Source organism: Halictus rubicundus, chromosome 9, assembly GCF_050948215.1.
Source record: "Halictus rubicundus isolate RS-2024b chromosome 9, iyHalRubi1_principal, whole genome shotgun sequence".
Taxonomy (NCBI): domain Eukaryota; kingdom Metazoa; phylum Arthropoda; class Insecta; order Hymenoptera; family Halictidae; genus Halictus; species Halictus rubicundus.
In genome coordinates this window covers 17,332,960-17,351,140 of record NC_135157.1, presented here as the reverse complement: position 1 = coordinate 17,351,140, position 18,181 = coordinate 17,332,960, and the positions used below count along the sequence as shown (strand labels likewise).

General features: G+C 44.3%; 1 protein-coding gene across 1 annotated transcript in view; it reads right to left on the bottom strand.

Moving 5' to 3' along the window:
• LOC143356905 (uncharacterized) overlaps nucleotides 1–13,438 on the bottom strand; it is a 36,523-nt gene extending 23,085 nt beyond the window's left edge. Inside the window, exon 1 of the mRNA XM_076792952.1 lies at nucleotides 13,409–13,438. The gene's annotated coding sequence lies outside the window, so the exon portion shown is untranslated. The remainder of the gene's footprint in view (nucleotides 1–13,408) is intronic.
• Between the last annotated feature and the right edge of the window lie 4,743 nt (nucleotides 13,439–18,181).

Sequence of the window (18,181 nt, the reverse complement as noted above, 5' to 3'; positions counted from 1 at the left end):
TCAATACTCTAGAACCGGAGGAAGCGGTGAAGGAGGATCGAGGCTTACGTCTGTTGAGACCCGAAACCAGAGTTCTCCTTCGCGCGGGATCGTTCTCGCAGACGTTTCGATTACTGCCTCGACTCTCTGCTCTCCAATCTCGATGAACAATGTGTATTCTTCCGTAATTTTATGAATTATCCTGGTCTCATTTAATTCTACTCCTACCGAACCCTAAAAACCACTAACACAAAAGGCTTTGTGGAAATAACAGAATTGCATTTTATTTAGATTTTTGTACGACTTTTATTGCAGTGAGGGCTCGAATAGGAAGATTTAAAATATGATGCGTTCAATTCAGCATTTAACCCTTAGCACTCGAATGGCGACTGCAAGGCGCCACTAAAAATTGCTGTAAGATCATTATTCAAAATATCTTTTACATTATTAAATTTATTTGTATTTAAAAAATTACTAAACACTTCAGAATTGTACGAGTAAATTGCACCATTTTCGTATGTATAACACGAAAAAAAAGTATGTAGAAGGGAAATATTTTAGGTCGGAAGAAATGTTTCGTTTTTGGAGTTGAGATAGCTTCGAGTGCAAAGGGTTAACTAGTGGAGGCTGTGAATTGAAACAGAATAAGATTTGTTAACATATATATACAGAACTTGTTATTTGACAGGGGATGGTAGGTTCAGCGTTAAAATGAAATGTGAATTGTGAAATATTATATAGAAAATGATTAGCGCAACATACCGTGAACCAATCGGGTCCGAATCAAGACGAGCGTGTATTAATTACTCGGGCAGGAGCGTGGAACATCATAAGACCGCGCGCGGCCATAACTGTCCGTCGGTTGTCGGATTGCTCGTTCAGCGATTTACGAGCCGGCCCCGTTGAAATTTCATGGCCTCTTACCCCGTGGTTTCATTAAGACGTGGATCCCCGTCGTTCCCGAAGAATTTCTGTCTTTTCAAATGGCAACTGGCGACCGTTCCCGGCATTCTGTAAATTACTTTCGCAGCGATTTACCCGTTCGAAACGACCGATGCTGAAAGTTTTATTTGGAACCGAGGCCTTGTACTCCGACAATCGCGTTCCGAGACCGAGTCGAAACTTTCTCTCGAGGAAAATTTTCTTGCTGAACGGATCTACCGTGGATTTGAAGAGCGAAGCTTCCTCTTTACAACGATGCTTTGAAATTTGATCCACGGTTTTTTTTCTGGCCATTTTGTGGAACGAAAACGGAGCACAAGTTTCGTCGTGTAAAATCCTCATGGTGTATTAATACAAAGTTCACGGTACACCTTCCGTTACAAGTTTCATAGAACGACTGAAAAAAAATCATAGATCAATTTTTAAGACGTGGTTGGAAAGAGGAAGCTTCAATCTTCAAATCCGTGGTAGATTCATCTCCGTGAAAAATTTTTCATGATTTTTACAGCTGTTTCAATTCTTCCTGTGTTCGAAAATGAATATGTCTTCAAAATTTAATAGCAAAAAATGTTGAGTCCTTTCAACAGAAAATGACCAACGAACTGTAAAAGTAGACACTTCAAGCTTTGAAACGAGATCAGACTCGTTATCGTACGACCCTTATTTACGAAATTATAACAGTTTGAATATCGACAATTTTTCGCAAATCGAACGTTCGGTGTTCGAGCGACTGCGAGTGTATTACCCTGAGTGAATTATGGCAGTACACCGTCGGCAATTCAGAGACACGTATAGGGAGGTTTGTAGATCATGACGACGAGCCGGGACGAATGCAAAACGTGTCGTGACCGCTTTTTCTCTGTCTATTTCTCCCTCCGTCTTGCACCTTTCGCTGGGTGGGTTGGGGGAAAGGTAACGCGAAAATGAAAGAGGAGACGAAAAATGGGAATTCGATGTATTCCCGATACCATCGCCGATAAACTCGGCACCTCGTCTCCAGCCGGCAGTTTCTTGCGCCGTGAGGAAGCATCATGGCCGACGCCTCGATTGCGAAATGATTTCATCGACCTGCCGAGATGAATAACACCGCTCGCGATTTGTTGCCGATCTTAGAAGAATTCCCTTGTTTATACACGCTCGAAACTGGAATATTTCGGAGCGTAATATTGCAGGGTTAGGATATTTTTGCCATAAAACGAGGTAACTTCTCCGACAGGAACAAATGTATATTCAATTCCCGGAGTCATAAGATTTCGCCGAAAGACCCGCGGTCTACTTCCAATAATAAGTAATCGGAGAAGCAGTTGCAAATGCGGGATAATTATATCCGCCGAGAGAGCACGTTAAATTCGATTGAATCGTCGGCGAGACGGAAATTCGCCGGCGAAACGGCCGTCGAGATCTCGTTAAACCGCGGAAACGTCGATCGAGCTCTCGGCCGTCGAAGATTCCCAGTTATGTCAGGCTCCTTGTCGGGAAACGAATGTTCTCGGGCACAGTTGTTCTCCCGAAACGAGCTCGCTCCGTTTTCCCATTCTTTCGTCCCCGCGGGACAATAGGCACACCAGAGTTTTCATACTCTGCTGGGATAATCAGTTAACCAGGCCATTTCCGTACTGATGGAAATTCGGTAATCCGGAACCGTTCGATCTTCCATAATTTTTGGCAGCGCACCTCGCCAAGCTGCGCGAATGATGGATCAGCAAAACAGAAAAAGGCTGGAGGAGTATTTCCGGTGTTGCACATCGTAACTTTTCATTTTTTATTTCATCAAATCGAAGATCCGTAATATTATAGAGCAGGGGGTGGAAATACAAAGAGGCATTTGCATTGATAAGATTGCATGTTTCTAGTCTATTTTGATTATACTTTTAGACGCAGAAACAATAGTAAGAATTGTCGTGATAGCGAGACTCGACGCCTCGGAAATAACCATGATAGAGGGTGAGTTTCGCCGGGGGTGGTTCGCTGAAAATAATGGCAGCGGCTTACTCCGAATAACGCGTTTCGCAGTTCATTCATTTTTCCGCGGTCTCGACAATTTCCCCGTTGAGACAGGGCTGTTGGAGTCGGGGTTGCAGACGAGGGGGTAGGTCCGGCGGAATATTAATATTTGATTCGAAGCGATTCGTGGCGTCAGCGTCGCGGCAGAACTCCAGCCAGTCGAGCAGAGCTCGATTGTCGTGGCGCTTATGCCGTTAAATGTTTCCGGGTCGACGATGCTGCTCCACCCCCTGCGATTCTATCGCGCGGCATCTCGCGAGATTCAACCCTCCGGTGCTCGCTGATGAGCTCCGTCATCTTCGCTAACCCCTCAAACAACCTCTGTCTGTATTTCAAGATAATTATCCTCACGATTCTGAAATCGAAATCGTGTTCCAGAGACCACCACCAAAATCCCTAGAAACCAAATAAAAAAACAATTACCTTTACAATTCTCAAATAAAAATCACGTTCTAAGAACCATCTCACAAATCTGTACCAACGACAGAAAATAACGGACAACCGACAATTTCAAAATAATAATAATTGCATAAAATTGTTAAAAGTACTCCACTCGTGAAACAGAATGGAACAGTAAAATAAAACATTGTGTACATCAAAGGGTGACAACTCCCGAACCTGTACCGAAAAATCATTTCAGCGAATCCTGGTCCAAATTAAAAAATAAAAATCATGTTCCGAAGACCACCCCCCAGGAAAATCGATAGAGACCAAATAAAACGGAAGAAGAATTTGTAAAAAATGCTGCGGCCCCAGAAACGAGTTCCAAAATTCGTCGAATATCGTCGGAGGGTTGGTTTATCGTTTCCAGTTAACGAGCGGCTAAAATCGGCGTCAGTCGTCGGGAACGGTTCCGAGACAGCGGAGCGGGATTATGGTCGGGGTCGTAAACCGACTGGCGATGGTTAGCTAGCCGTCGACGGCGGGGTTGGTCGAAAGAGGGAGGGGGGAAAAAAATCGTATACAAAGGAGCCGTTTCCGCGTCGCGACGCTTCAGAGCCAGCGTGCAGAACGTCGTAACGATACGCGCCAAGTGTCAAGCGTCCGTTCCAGGACAATCGAGAGGGCGTCGCCTGTGAAATTCTCTCTGTCTCCTCCCTCTCCCCCTCCCCTTTCTCTTTGGGACGATGGCTTTTGTCCCGTGGCCCTGACGTGTTTGTTTCATTCTCTCTCTCTCTCTCTCTCTCTCTCTCTCTCTCTCTCTCTCTCTCTCTCTCTGCGTGTGTGTATGTGTGTGTCTCTCTCTTTCTCTGTCGTTGCTATTTCCGAGGCTGTGTTCGATGGTTTTTCCGGGCGCCGATTTTCCAGGCAGCTTTGCAGGTTTGGATGTTAGAGCTAGAGACAAGATCGGGAACCTCTGCTATACTGTCTGGCCGACTCCATTGTTCTGGACAGTCGTTGCGAAACGTCCGATGCAAATGGAAGCGAGCGCAACGAAAACTTCGGGGACGGGGATGGTCTTTTAGGATGACCTTCGGCTGTGAGAATTTTTTCTGAGGATGTTTTGGTTCAGAGTATTTAGGGTTGCTATAGTTGAAGTAGTTGTGCTAGAAAAGGAATTGAAATTTTCTGGGAATTGTTGCGACAGTATCCCCGGAGTCGAATGTTCTAAATGCTACTTAAAAATTGTTATTCGAAATGGTAGAGCTTGTCATTGCTACACTAGAGAATTTTTACAGTGACGATTAATCTGACGAACAGGAATTTTTCTGTTAAATATAGAGCAATGTATGTTTGGAAAGTGAATATTCCTCGGTTGAAACTATTGTATTGTTTACTTTCTAATATTACATGATCGTTCAACAGGATTATTGTGTTAATAATATTGATCCAGGTACAACAATAGAGTTTCTCTGTTAAAAATAAGAGAACACCCAGCTCTATCGCTCGCGGAGAAAGGAACTGGCAGCTGGAACATCGATTCGAGAACAAATATAGAACTTTCCTGTTAAAAATAACGAGACACGTTTTCTGGGATATTCTATTTGGATCTTGGAACAAAGAGTTTTCTGTCAAAATACTGTCGTGAAAATAAAACGAGCTTGCCTTGTGAAAACCTTAAAAAAAAAACAGGATTATTGGCTTCGAAGTATTTTTAACCTGGATCTCTCTCTTTTGTATCAATTCAACAATTTTTTTGGCTGCACAATAATGCAGAGAAAGGACAAAGGCAAACAACGCGCTCTGTGCAAGCTTTTATAATTGCATCGCTTGTTTTTTGTTTCGAATTCACTCCGATTTTTTCTATGAAATCTAATATTGGGCGCTACTGTTTTTCCACTAATCTTTCACATATTTCTGACTTTAAACACACTCGAGCCAAGCAGGAATAATATAAACATAAATGCAGTTTCATACTCGGAACATAATAGTCCGGACGGCATGGCAGTAATAAAATACCAGAGCGGCGTGTTACTCTTCCTGAAGTTGAAGTTATGGCCGCCTGTCCCCAAACATCACGAAGTTACTAAATTATGAAACTTTACGTACAAATAAAGTGACGCGAGAAAAAATGATTAAAGCTCTGTATAGTTTGATTTAGCGTGCAAGACCGAGAGAGAGAGAGAGAGAGAGAGAGAGAGAGAGAGAGAGAGAAAAGCCGGGGGCAGAGTAGATTTTTGCAAAATTTAATACCGGATGCTCTGGCACGGATTCCGAGGGAAAAATCTGAGAAAAAATGGCCATAGAGCATGTTGCCAGTGAAACGTCCATCAGCCGTACTGTGAACATGCTTTTCGCCGGCTTTCTAGCAAATAGGCGGCTCAAGGAAAAACGATGAAACATTTTCGCGTATGCTTTTGTCCTACTTGAGCTAAGTAGGAGTGAAATGACACGTTTTGCAAGAAATATGTGCTAATTTTCATCTGACCGAAGACAAAGATTTCAAATATGTCATTAACTAAAAAAATTATTTATAAACGACCTGAACCTGGATTGACGTTAAAATATGAACGAAACGAAGGAAAGATTGCAAGTCTCTAAACACTTAAAGGAAGAATTCTGTACCCAATTTTTCTTGAAAGAAGTGTACAAAAATAAATGTTGTAAAGCTCGAGAACAAAGCCACCTATCAAATCTCAGTTCTGCATAAAGATGCACAGGCCATTTATCCGGAATTGCAATAAAGACCGGTCGTTCCCGAGATGTAGATGACCGCATTTCCATCAAGATTCGGAGTCGAGTCCAACAACAGCCATAATCAGACGGGGTGGCGCCGCAATTGGCCGCAATCGCCGCTGCAGATCGCATTACAGGGAATTAAGACATCCCGGAGAATCTGCGAGTGGACGGTCGGATGCAACGGGATCGGTCCGGTCGGTTTCCGACACCGGTTTCAGTCCGGTGTCATCGTCGATGGCCGATTATCTCGCGGCGGGATCGCGACCCTTACACCCCCTTGCACCCTTCTCTCTACCCTCCGCCACCCCCGCAGACATAGGTCTGTGGATTGTCCTGCAGGCGAGCCGATAACACGCGCGGCCGGATGCACTCGGCCGAGTGCATCGGCTCGCTCTACCGTGCACCCTTTATCGGCGCGTTCCGTCCCTCGGACATTTTTCTGTTTCCTTTGTGAGCCGGAATCGAGGCGATGTCGATACCCGCCCTCGCCGCTACCTTTGTTTCCCTTCCCCATTTTTCTAGCTTCTCTCTCTCTCTTTCTGATTCTCTCTCGGATTCGTTCTCCCTCCCTCTGTCTCTCTTTCTCTCTCTTTCGGACTCTCGTTTCTATTGGCAGCGATGCCCGCGACGTTCCATTTAAATTCACTTCGCCGTAATGCGTATTTACGTGGGGATTAGTATTGAAAGCCTTCGCAGGAAACCGGTTACCCAACGATGGTTTATCGCGATTCGGGGAAAACTATCGTCGATGTTGGTCTCGATGGAGAAATGGGAATTGATCGTGGACGGAGGAATTGGTCGATTTAGGGTCGGTATAGAGGAATGCTCAGGAGAGTGGAGGCATGATTGCTGTGGCTGGTCGAGCAATGGATTTTTGCGACCGGGTTTAGGTGGGAGATCGTCTTAACCCTCTGCAGTCGAAGCTGTTTGATTTGTTTATTTTGTACAATGTTTATTACTATTACAACACTTAAAATGTTGTGTATTGGTACCGTTCCTAGTAGTGTTAGTAGCACGAACCTGCCACTGATCATACAGAGAGTGTAAATTTGACGCTGTCAGACAAGTGATATCAGTTTGCTGTTGCTTGACAAGTAGTATCACTTCAGCACTGATCAGACAAGGAGTGTAAATTGTCGACTATTGGACACATAGTGTTGGCTGATTACTGGCCAGGCAAGTAGTATCAATTTGTCGTTGTCAGGCAAGTGGTACGATTTTGCTATTGTCGGGCAAGTAGCGTCAATCTGCAATTGATCAGACAAGTAGTGCGAATTAACGTCTGTTGAACATATGGAGTGACAGCCCACCATTGATCTGACGAGCAATGTAAATTATGTCCCATTGGCCATATACTGTCGGTTTATTATAAATTAAACAAGTAATAACTTTAATAAATTTTTTAATTTTTCTTCCTGTCCAAAATTTCAGTTGCACAAAATCCGTAATCTACTAATGAGATAGGCAACACGATTCCTCAACTGGTCCCGCGAGTAGTCCAAATGGGACATTGATCAAACAAGTAGTACGAGTCGGCGATTGATCAGGCAAGTAGTGCACGTCAATCACAGATCAAACAAGAAATATGGTAATGTACATACGAGTGCATACAGTTGCAGTATGCAAACAGAATGTAAATTACCTCCAATTTCAAAACCTAGTAATTGGAAGATAATATATTAATTGACATTCAGTGGTGCATATCAACCATTGCTCAGACCGTCGCTTAAAACGAACCAATTACAATAAAATATGAGCTATATTTACGTAGTACCTGTTGTCGAGGATGATGGATAATTCGATGCGTGTACAAAGTAATATTGTAGAGTGGATATAGTTCATAGCACTTCAGAAATGTTCAATAGTATTTTCGGAGCTCCTGCAGCTTACAAAGCGGATTGAAATCGGAGTTGCATACCTCTGTGTAGGACATATTCAACGAATTACTTGAGCAAAATTCAATAACATTCCCGCCGTAATCTCTACACAAACAATCTCTCCACCAGATTCATTACGACTGTCGCGTCCAGTAGCCATAACCAGCGTCCATAACAAAAAACAGATTGATCAAGTACAAAATTGTAAAGAAATACTCCTACTTCACAGAAAGATTCACGAAACACGTAAAAGTTTACATCTACAGAACAAAATTCCGAGGGCAGATCGGTGCGTACAGGTGAGGAACGTAAAGTATTTAGAAAATAATGGCCGAAGTATATCGCGGGATATTACACGGTAGAACGCGTGGCAGTTTCCAGCAGTAACAATAACAGCAGAAGCAACAGCAACAGCAGCAGCAGGGAGCAGCATCGTAACACGGCAAACGAAGTATGTTGATTATTCTGTAATCTCGGACAGAGCGGGGAATCCCTGTTTCGTAACGGTGCGCGCCGAGCTTTATGAACTTCCGTCGACGGCACGTGAACTCATAATGGAAATTGCCGGTCCCATCGTTCTTTTATTCTCGCCGCGAGGCGGGCCGTCGCGCGTTGCAGCCGTTAGTCACGGGACGCGACCTAATATGTTTACCGGCAGACGATTTTGGCTCCCGGCCAAATTAATTTCGAACGAGCCCCGCTTGAAATTGTAATCGACTGTTTAATCTTCGGATTGAATTGTCCGCGAGAGGTGGCGGAGAAGCGGCGGAGGGACGCAGGGCCTGGGAGAGAGAACAGTCGAATCGACGACCCCTACAGCTTTACGACGGTTATTTTGGATCTTGATTTCGGAGCGGAGCGATTGCTTGTCCGCACGACTGCCCCTTCCACTGGGACGTCGCACGAAATTACTGTTGCGATACTGATCTACGCTCGCATGCTGATGAACGTTGACATTCGAAGGACCTTTCCGAAGCACGGACAGTCCTCGTATAACTCGAACATCACAAAAATTTGCTTGCTGTGGCGCTTCAATTGCAAATTTTCTTGTTCCATATTTTTATGCAGTCGACAAGAATGAATTTTTGTTTGAATATTTATTTTCCATTTGTCTACGAGAGTTTTGGTGCAGTTAATTTTTAATTCTACAAAGACGGACAAATTTTTCTCACGACTGAATTCTTTCCAGATTTGAAGAATGAAGCTTTATGTTCACAGTAAACTCTTGAAAAGATCATCGATCAATTTTTAGGGAAAGTAAAATAGTGTTTATATTTTGTAAAATCCAGTCATCTTTCGCATATCATCGCATATCGTTCTCCAGCACGAAGCACGTTTTTCAGGCCGATCGGCCTCGCGCATCGATCTCCGCGCGGAAGGGAAAGATCCATGACACCGTCGCCGTTGATCCTCGATCCGCCGGCTAAGCTGCGGCGAGAATTTATCGCGGGGACGGGGATTTGCGCCTCGTTTTTTCCCCTCTCCGCGACGATAGCCGAATGAAACTCGGGTACGAGCTTTTTCTTCGGGAGAGCGGACGATGAAACGAAAGAGAGAGAGAGAGAGAGGCGTTCAAGCGCGAAATGCAAGGCGACGCGGAACAGTTCATGGCTAACGTAATCTCTCCTGCGCGGCCGACATCTATTTGCGGGATTTATCGCGCATAATTCTTCCAGTGGTCGCGGCCGCGGCCGCGTTTCCTTCTGTTTCGGTGATTTACAAACAATGCTTCCGACAAGGCGCGTCCCGCAGGATGGCATCGAGAAGATCACTTTGGGACATCGTGGAGAGCCTGACGCGCACGCTTGAATTTGAATTATCGCCTTTCCTGCCGCGAAAATCCGCCGACATGTTTCACGGCCTGTGCAGCGTCGAGCGATCACATTTTTGCACACCGTAGCGCCGCATTTTCATGAATTTTTGCGGTACTGTAGATCTCGACGCTTGTACCTCTCTTTAAAAAATTCTAACTTCTGAAGCGCTGTAGATATCGACATGAAATTACTGGCATTGTACGCGGCAAAGTGGACTGTTTAAGTGAAAAATTTAACTCGCTGCACTGCATTCTTTAAATTGTTTCAAATAATTTTTTTTATTCTCACAGTTGGTTGTAGATTTCGCACCGGACGACTTGAAACTTTCGCGAGTGACCGCTTTAAGACGAAATTGGAATGTAACTGGTTGTATTTTTTTTATCAAACTCTGAACTTTTGTGTATACAGTGCCGGTGGTTTCGTGTCGATATCCGCGATAGTATTCGAATTATGATTTTTTGAAGAGAGGTATACTCTTGAAGTTTCTCGACCACCGTAACTTGAAACGATTTTCATTCACGAATAGAGTTGTATAAATCTACAAGAATGTCCTTGAACGTCTTAAAATGTTCAAATTGTCCGAAATTATCTGGAACCATTTTGTCTCTACTATTGTTACTCTGTAATTCCGCAAAAGAGAACGTAATAAAGGATAATACAGTTCGCCATTTCCTTTCACGGTAAGTTTTCCAGAAGGTATTTGCGTCTTGCCGTGACGTTTGTCCTTTCTTTCGCCCAGCAGAAATATTTTCTTCGCTTCGTTGTATAATTCATGGTCCTCGAGCGCTTCCACGGATTATGAAACGTGACGAGTGTCTCGCTAGCTTGAAACACAGTTTACACTTGCTACGATGTTTGCAATGTAATAAAAAAGCAAGTATCATTGTCTACAGAACACTCCGTAGAACATTTCTGCACAAGATTCGTTCGTGTAACTCTTCCAGTTCAAGCGCAAAAAATTCTCAAAAATTCAATCACATCAATTTCTATACATTTTCATCCAGAACGCAATTGCTCTATAAATTGGTAAAATAATAATCTTAATAGATCTTATCTTAATAATCTTAATCTTAATCGCAGTCGATTAACTATCAATTTGTAATTACACCGTGGAGCGATAGTAACAATTTCCCGGCGGAAAATTAAATCAGCTATCCTTGCAGCTTTTCTACTCGTAAATTATATTAATTAGAAACTTTGCACGATATTATTGGCAACACACGACCGCTTCTCGTTGCGACATAGTTCAGGTAGAAAATTCTTCCTTGCAGCGTCCACAGTTTGCGATTTCATATCGCGCGCTTCGTACACGCGCGTCTATGTATATATCAGAATAATCATGCTACCGCGGGCCATCGCGAAAAGAGACGGCCGTTCGGCCGACGATGCGTTAATTACGCAAATACCGCGAACTCATTAGTGGCCCCTAGGATTGCGGGAGCCGCGGACAAATAAATAAATAAATTCCGTCGGGTGATGGGGCGGGAGAGCGTGTTAATGGCGTTTTCGGGGAAGCGTTAACGCGGCCTGCGTTTCTCCATTTATTGCAAATAATCGACACCCGAACCGCGGCCGGCCTCTATTTCAATATTTTCGGCCCGGAGATGCCATCGAAATTATTAGTGGCGCGCACTCGTCTCGTTAATCGGATAAATCTTATTATTTATCCGAGATCTAATTGTGCGCCCAGTTTATGGAAATGATTTCTGTTTGCGGCTGGCGCCCCGCTCATTCATATGAACTGTGCAATACCAGTCAAAATTCTTGATCTCTATTATTGCGATATCGGCAATTCTCGAGCCGCTATTCGTTTGTTTATCCATTTGAAAATTAGCAGACTGCGAATGTTAATTCGTGCGTACAGTGAATTCAAACACAAAATAATTCTTTAATGCAATTGACTCAGACATAAAATAAAAATTAAGATGACAGACACCCTAAAAATATGAAGCGAGGATCAATTACATGAAATCACAACTTTAATGGATTCAAACTACAAATTTTCATACTTGAGGGACGTTTTCACAAAGGTGAAAGCTCCCCGACACGAAATACTGTTTGAATGTAATCAACTCGGACACGAAATAAAAATTGAAGACAGACGGCAGAGCGATCTCGCATAAGGAAAACAGTTTGAATCAATCGGGATCGGAAGTTTAATCGTTTCAACGGGGAGGTTTTCGTGGCAAAGCGATATTTTCACGGGGTTTGCGGCGAATCTCCGTCCACGTGTCACTAATGCAGCGTCCCCGGGGTCTCGCAAGTATAATAAATCGAAAGAGCGATGCGAGAGGCGCGTGCGTCGGGCTCTTTATCTCGTGCACAGTACATTTACCTTCTCGCGGCCGGTTCGGCGCTTTCGCGACGCTGTGTATACTCGTTCGACGCGATTTCCTGCCCGTTTTTCCGAGCGTCGGGTGTGCACCGAACGCCTCCGTTTCTCTCTCTCTCTCTCTCTCTCCCTCTCTCTCTCTCTGTCGTTTTTCTGTCTCTTTTTAGTGGTTCGACGTTCGTAGCGCGACAAACGGCCACGATACTGCTCCGCCATTCTGCCGGCCCTCCTTCAAACGCGGATGTTCTCTGCGTCCTTTGTGCAAGCCCATCGGACCAGACTGCCTGAGAGCTGCTTCGACTTTGCGACCGCGGCGAGACAAAAGCCGCGCTTGCATCGCGTCGCAGCGCGTTACAGCGCGTCGCATCGCGTCGCGACGCCCACGCTCCGATGCGCCCGACGACCGTTTAACTATCGCGGTCGAGGACAGGGACGATCGACGACCCTTCTGACGGCCTATCGCATCGATTTCTCCCGTTCCAGTGAAATTATTATTCTCGTGGGACAATGCTCCGATTTTTGCAAAAAGTCAGGGAACACCGATCGACGACATTTTTTTTTTTTGGTTTTACTCACGGCTGCCGAATTGAATTTTTATCTTGTTGGCTAGCAAGCTTCAAGATTTCAATTTTGTATAACATTCTTGGGAATTTGTGGGAAATTTCTATAGATCCGTATGATTTGTGACGTTGATCGTGACCGCGACTGATCCTCCGTGGCCACGGAAAAAGCCACCGGACAGCGAAATCCCCGGATCCGAGCGAAAGCTCGCGGGGCAATTACCGTTTCGAAACGAGAATATTCCATCTTGGCCGACTCTCGACGTACACAGTATATATCGCGTGCGATTATGTATTAAGGCGCGTGCTTCTACCCGTCCGACCAGGAAGGGTTCAAATCCACTTTGCCGTAATGCGACCACGCGATGCTCTATTTGTTTGGCCCGAGGCTAAATGTATTTCCACTGGTTGAATAGAAATAGTCCCTTATCCAATTCTCGCTCGATCTCGCTCGGATCTCGTTCTACTTGCCGTTGGCCAAGTACGGACCTTAATCTACTCGTCCGGCCACAGAGGACCTTAATCTTCTTACCGGTCGAGACAGTGTGTAAAATTCTACTTGTCTGACCGAGCAGGTGCTCCATCTTGCTTGTCTGACCGCAGACAGAGTTCTTCCACTTATCCGATCAGAGGAAACTTGACGCCAGCGTCTAACCCGCCTGATATTGTTTCTGCGGTCTGACTCGTGACCTAATCTACTTGAAAGTTTATTACTGTCACTGCCAACATGACAATTTCAAAGTATTTCTCTAACAATTGCAAAAAACGATTGATTTTTACCTGGGTGCTATTTGAACTGCCTTGGGGTCGGTATCTGTAACAAAAATAACAATAAAATATGTGAATGTCTAAATCTGAGCCATGGAAGGTTAATACTAATTTTATTTGCCCTTTGCACTCGAGGCTATTTTAAGTCCAACACTTAAACTGTATTTAAATATTTAACAATTTGTGAAATACGAGCAAATTTAACAATGTTGGAAATATCTTGAATGTAGCAATTTTTAGCGGCGTGTAGGGGCTACTTTTGTAAAAGTGCAACTTCAAACATGAAGGGCCCGTAAACCTACAATCGTAACACCGCTTCCGAACACAGAAAAAGAATCTTGAGAAGACTCGAAGTGGAAAGAGAAAAATTGTGCAATCCAGTTACAAGGAGCCGGCACAGTGGCTGGCGGCCGCAGCTTTAAAAAATCAAATTTACAGAAAACGTGCTCGAGGGTTTCCGGGCAACCTAATATTTGCCCAGATGGGGGGTTGGTGTGGTGGTCGATTGCGGGGGAAACGACGCTCGAACGGACAACAGCCTGCAGATTGCTATAAAACGCCGAATCTCGCCTAGCCGGAAGATATATCGCGGCCGATAAAAATGGGCAACCGAGGGTGGACGGGGAACGGGGAGCGAGAAAGGGCAGGGAAGGGGTTGGAAAAAATTGGAGCGCCGACACAGTTTCGGGCCAATAAGCGGCCGCCGTAACTCACGGAGTTTCCGAGCTTTTGGCTTCTGGCCGCGAAGTCTGCTCGTTTCGGATCCGCGACGCCCCCTGTTCGTACCTTTGCCCGTTCGACCGTGATCCCACCCCCTGCTTCTCGACGCAACTTTCCTCCGGGATAGCCGGGATCCCTCGACCCGCTTTTCCACCCCCGACCCCCGTCGCCGGACGAATAACCATCAACGTTCTCCGAAATGAGCACGTTCACCTTCCTCGAGACCCAGGACGCTTGTCCTTGCTCGTCCTTGCTCGTCTTCGATCGCCCTTGCTTATACTTGCGCCGACGAAACTCCTTTCTTCCTGGACCACTCTATTTTTTGGATTATGGGGGATGATATGGGGGCATTTGTGGCGGAGAGTGCTGGCAATGTGAGGAAATGGGTTTACAGTGGGGAATTTTTGTTTTGTGGCAGGGGGAGGATTTTTGAGCGTTTGGTTTTGTGGCGTGAGTTTGGACAGAAGGGTGTTTAAACATCATTAGGATGTATGCACTACATTTATGGAGGTATGTCCTCCGATGGAAAAAATATTTGATTTTAGTGAAATCAGTGATGGAAGTGCAGCATTGGGCAGACATACAGTACTTACAGCATTCTTGGCAACTAGTTACAAGGTTGCTCTTAACCATTTAATTAATTTCAGTGGAATCAGTGGTAAATGTCAACGATAAGTCAGACACAGGAGAATTAAAATGATTGATTCTAAAATATTTATGTGAGCATTCTGTGAAGCATTTTGCATTTGCAGTATGTACACTACTGTTCTTACCCAAAACCTCAGGTTCACCCAATTTCTTTCCAAAGGCTTTCCAAACAATACGGGACAATACTCCGGGTGGTAGAATATTCTTGACTGGCTCCGAATATCTCTGAATTTCTCTGATTCTTTGGCTCGAACTGAATTCTCGGGGAATGCAACGTGCAACGTGGATTTTCCATACGGCGTTCCAGGAGTCGCGCTCGTTCCTAATAATTAAACCGCGATCGTTTCTCGTTGATCACGTCGGCCCTTGCGCAGCGATGCTCACCCGCGCTCCGAACCGAGACCACAATCATGCAAATGTTCATTGCGCGTAATCGCCGATCCCGGGGAACGGATAACCGGCGCGATACTGTTTGATACTCCGTTTGAATTACTCCGGTCGAAGTACATCGCGATCCAGATACAGCGAGAGAGAGAGAGAGAGAGAGAGAGAGAGAGAGAGAGAGAGAGAGAGAGAGAGAGAGAGAGGCGAGTGCGAGCGATATGCAGTGGCTCGTGTGTCGGCCAGTTTTCTCAGATTTGCGAGTTGAACGGACACGTTTGATTGAAAGCTATGCCCCAGTGAATTACAATTCTCACTCTCCAACCCCGACCCCCCTCTCTCTTCGCGCAGGATACGATGCGATGCGCCCGAGAATCTGCCCGCGAATATCGCAAGCTCTGTTTCTATACACTCTGTATTGATTCAAAGAGATTGGATCCAAGCGAGCGAGTTGTTTAAACACCACTCCGCCAATATATCGCGCGGATGTTTGTTACTTACGGTATCGCAGGTAAATTATTTACAATGCAACTACTGTTCAATAGTTTGACCCGCGGATCACTGTGCTACGATTTACTATGGAAATTCAGTGCACCGTGTTTATCGGGGTGGAGCAACGCTTGTGCTAACTGGCTATGTTCTGCAGTATTCTCTGCGGAATATGTTTGGGAATTTTTTTCATGGGTATCTGGTGGAGCAAGAATTTTTTTTTTTGGAGTATGTAGACGCTAGTCTTGGCTTCATTTCGCAATTTTTATAAAGTTGGTATCTCGTGAAATGGCTGAGTTATAAATATATATGTATATACAGATATCTGTAAGATGAACAGCGCTCAAGGCGTCTCGAAATATTCGAGCGAAGCTTGCGAATTTTTTTCTCAAGTACATAATGAAGGAAAACTTTGTGTACTTTCTGAGGACACGAGTGCAAGCTTCAACTACATTTCAGAATTTTCATAAAGTCAAAATATTCCAAAATGGCCGTTCATTTTCCCTACCTCCGCGACACGAAAATCCGACGGAGTCCGCAAGCTCGTCGCGAATATTCCCTCGCATAATTCTTCGGCGAACTTTAAATACCATAAAAAAAAATAATGCATACCGCGCCTTTGAAGTGTACTTCGTACCATCCGATATTAAACGGGCCGCGTTCCATCGTCGAAGTGTTTCTTAAAGAACCGCGGATGCTGGGTGCCTCGCCGCGAGCAAACAGAGCAGGAAGTAGTTATGCGAGTTGCGTGGATCGGCCGGTCGATGAAGACAGTATTCCCGTATATATCTCCTGCCGCGGATAAAAAGTTTTTTCCTTTGGTCGTGCCGACCGGAAGTCGTTTTCATCTCACCGGTGCACCGATCTCTCTCTTTCTCTTTCGCTCTTTCCTCCCTTCCTGTCGGTTTCTGTGCTTTCAAGCTCGCCAAGTTCCTCGGCTTTCGCAAATCGTGTGCCGAACTCTTTGTGCGCAGCCACGAATCAATTTCGCGACCGGGAGAAATTCTGCGGAAGGAAGACTCGATGCCGAAACTGCGGCACTCGAGGAAACGAGCCGCAACGACGTTCCAGCGACGATTCCCTTTGGACCCGCTTTGACGGCAGCTGGCCTAATCGAGTCGTCAGCATTATGGTAATTTTAAATTAGCCAAGATTTCGGGGAAGTCTGTCCAACATTTAAGTCGCTGCGCTTCCCTCCGGCTGCCTGCCGAGTGCACGAGAATTAGTGTTGAGTGAGGGAATCAGTGATACGAATCGGTCATTAGTCCAACGCTGAAGGTTTTCGTGGAATGGCTGGGTATAAATCGTTTAAATGAACGCAGTAGGTGCATCGATTGCATTTATAGTATAGTACTCTATTAGTTGCAGATATTTATATATTTTTTTAAATTTTTATATTGTAAATTTTTCAAGTCTAGCATTGGTCAGACATAGGGAAAATTTTATTGTGCCAACAGTTTAGGAAATGTTTAAATGAGCTGTTCAGAGAAGTGTTTTATAAAAGGATTTATTGATTACTTTCGAAATAGAATCATACAGAATTTTTTTCAAACCTGAGATAATTGATAATCATTTTTCTGCTTTCGAAAAAGAATTTCATTTGCTTCCACCTGTACATTTAATACATCGAGAGAAAAATTTGAGGTTTACCTTGGACTCTTGACACTCCATCATAAAAATGTAAATTTGCATTTACATCGGGTAGTGTCTGGTCGAAAATGAAATATTTTTATAAACCCACTCTCCGTGAATTAATTCATAAAACTCATCATTTACATGGAAACTTACGGTTCAATTACAGGGGGGCAGCACGCGAAACAGAATTACAGAATTAAATATCACGTATATTAAAACTGTTTGAAATGTCATTCAATTAGGCGGAGTCTGTCGCTGATATACTTATGTCGCCCGAATCCTTCTCGGCTTGTAAAAACAGTAAATAACATGCGCGAATGAATAACAGAGGAGTGTGCGCGCGAGAGTACACAGGCATGCATTATGCAAATGAATAACTATGCAAATGAATACGTGTGCAGTACGTCTCTTTTATGCACACGCGTGCCAACGCATGCTCGAAACATGGGCCGCTTTGTACGCGACCCTTGTTCCCAACCTGAAGCCACATCCACATGAAAATGTACCTGCGTCAATTTTTCACGTTCCACCGATCACACAAAAACAAAGAAAAAAGTTTTTAGTAGAAATATTCATTGTCTCACAAACTGTGTCCAGTAAACAGTACTTTGCATTTACATGTCAAATATACTTTAATTACCGTGTCATAAATAGCATAATAATTATTTTACTGTAAAATATACATACATTTTCAACGAGTTGTAACAATGTGAAACCAAAGTAGGATTTTGCGTAACATCTGCAAAAATATAAATTTTTATGTGATTCCTAGCGCATAATGTATTTTGTACGCGATATTTGCTTGTCTGGGGTTGTGTGTTTGGCTTCAATTCGCGGTTGAGCGTTTCGCGAGGGTGTGCACGCGGCTTAAGGTGGCGCGCGTTCGGCAAAGGATACAATTTCGGTTTGTTG